General features: G+C 36.1%; 1 long non-coding RNA gene across 1 annotated transcript; it reads left to right on the top strand.

Moving 5' to 3' along the window:
• Positions 1–792: 792 nt before the first annotated feature.
• Positions 793–1227, top strand: LOC120962579 (uncharacterized). The gene is made up of 2 exons (XR_005753313.3): positions 793–868; positions 993–1227. It is a non-coding gene; the product is annotated as an uncharacterized lncRNA (long non-coding RNA).
• Positions 1228–2724: the final 1497 nt, after the last annotated feature.

Raw genomic sequence — 2724 nt, 5'->3', positions numbered from 1 at the left:
AACCAAAATGGCTATGTTAGAAATGATTGATGTTAAAATCACTAGGAAATCTAGGTCCCAATTGCTACGCACGGGAAATTAACTAGTCTCTACTTACTAATAACAATGTAAGGTTACATCTTTCACTTTTCTTTCCACCACCGCTTCATCTAACCTTCGTTGTATATGATAATCAATCACCTTAATTCACTTCCCTTCTGAATCAACTCCACTTTAACTACATACCACATTTTTCATCAAACTATATGGTAAATCATGTGTAGAATTTGATAAACATTTATTTATACGGTCACATCAATATGGACAGGTAATCACAGGCTAACATACTAGACTATATATATCCCGTTGCAACGCACGGGCATTATCCTAGTACCAATAAAATGCATAATCTTTTTCCACCGCCTATCCCTAAAAACTCTATCACACATGCCAAGATTAATGTGCAACGTTAATCAGGTTCCTCATGTTCGCACCATAGAAATATACTTGCAATCTTCAACAACTAATGCCGACCTTGGATCTAATGAGTGATATGACCTAAATCTAGATGAATTAATCAAAAGCATTTGTTTGCTTGGTACATATCATCAAAATTTGTTCTAAACCTTAACAATTAATGTTGGAGTTAGATATGGAACCTAAATATTTTTTTTGAAACATATGAAATAGGTATATTGATCAAAATAAAATGCCCAATATCCATCCTACATGTCATTAAGAAATTTATGCATCACACAATCTTTTTTAGCCATATAAATACATGTACATATGAATGGACACCCATTCAAATTGCTCGCTATGGCTTGCAAGACCACCGTCGTTGTCGCCATTGCATCTATCTTTATGCTAGCACTCATCATGTCTTGTGGTAAGGAGAAGAGTGTGTTGCAAACTTGAATTTACATGACATTGATCCTTCCATATATTGCTTATTGAACTTACAATATGGGATAACATATTAACATACATATTTTACTCACCAATTAATGCAGATATGATTGAAGGGAGGTGCACACAACACCATGGTAAACTACCATGTAGTGACTCTAAGATATGTGAAAAGTGGTGTTTTTCCGTTGAATATCCTCGGGGTGGGTACTGTGAGATTAAGGCTAGTGGAGGTTTATGTGTATGTTGTACGTGATCCGTCTCGTACTGCTAGTTTGTACCGGTGAGTTCTTCATGCAAAATAAATAAATTGCATGTATTCAATGCATCATTAGCGTCTCTCTGATGTCTCCAAAAAGAACCATTTGAGGTAAAAGAAGGAAAATAAAAAAGAACTCCAAAGTAGAAGTTGTTGTGCATCTAAAAAGGCAGTCTTGAGTTTCTCAATGGCAATCGAAATGGCTTGCGAGTAACTATGGTGCGGGATGAGACTATAGTCGCTTGGGCGGGCGGGAAAACATATGCTTCAATTAGTTTTCTCGGTTAGTGTCCCCAAAATCTTGTTCCAGTCTTTAACAACTATAATGAATATCTTGGATGTAAATGAACATTATGGGTGAAGGTCCTCTTCTGCTCCCGGGATCAAATGAGCTCGAGATGAACAGTAAAATCCCGAAAAACAGATTTTTTTTTCAAATAATTCTTATTTTTGTGTGGCAAGATTAAAATGAGACAATCACTTTTTGCGAGCAGAGCATTATGGCAAGAAGCAAGCCTAACTGGAATGATGTCCTGTAAACATTGGAATAATTCTTCCTCACCTTTTTATCACTCAGCAGAAATCTGAGATGGACAATAGGAAGGTGCAAAATTTTTGAAGTACGCTAGTGAATGCAAAATGTGTTCTTCAAGTTGAATTATAGATGGGCTTTCGCCCACATAAGACAATAGTTCTTGATCATCTCTATGGCCCATGTAGATGTAGGACAGAGAATTTCCGCAGTTCTATTTTTCCTAAAGCTAATGAACCGAATGGAAGAGAAAACGTGGAATCTATATTCTGTACCTAATACCTAATACCTATACCTAATACCTAATACCTAATAATATTAATAGAATGAAGCTTTCATAATTCTCCACCCGTCATTTATTTATATCTGTTAATTTGATGTTAATCATAGAAATTGACGGCTAAGATTTAAAAATATATTGCATTGGTTCTTTTTATCTATACTAGGTAATTGCCCGTGCGTTGCAACGGGGCACAAATATTCTAATAATTTAGTACAATCATGGCAAATATATTCCTTTACAATCCTCATGCACATCTTGCCGAATCATGTCTTGTTCATAAACATTTAGCTAGAAAGCAAATATAAGATGTAATGCATCCTTCGGTCCCATTTTTATATGGACAGAATTTGAACGGGCAATGAAACCCCAAGATTGAGTTCTACTCCCTCTATAACAAGATATTTTTTGACACTATGACAATGTCAGTTGCTTGTGTTTTCCAACGCCGGCACATACATAATCATATTGTCGTCTACCCCGTTTGGGAGATGAAGTGTATTGTATGTCTAATTTGCAAGTGAAACGACGGTTACCTGCACAGGAGACGGCATATTAAATTTCTTATTTACAAAAATAATGAAAGATGCATGCAATGATCACTCTAAATACAGAGTAGTACAACATGATGTTACGTGGCCCCGCTTTCACCCATGTCACCTCGCTTTTCCATGACGATCGAGTCTGGAGACGAAATCCCATCAGCAGTGCCCATGGCATATGATCACAATTTACAAGTTATACATTAACATATATCAACATACT

This window comes from Aegilops tauschii, chromosome 4, assembly GCF_002575655.3.
Source record: "Aegilops tauschii subsp. strangulata cultivar AL8/78 chromosome 4, Aet v6.0, whole genome shotgun sequence".
NCBI classification, from domain to species: domain Eukaryota; kingdom Viridiplantae; phylum Streptophyta; class Magnoliopsida; order Poales; family Poaceae; genus Aegilops; species Aegilops tauschii.
The sequence above is the reverse complement of the archived record's forward strand: the minus strand, read 5'-3'. Positions and strand labels throughout refer to the sequence as shown.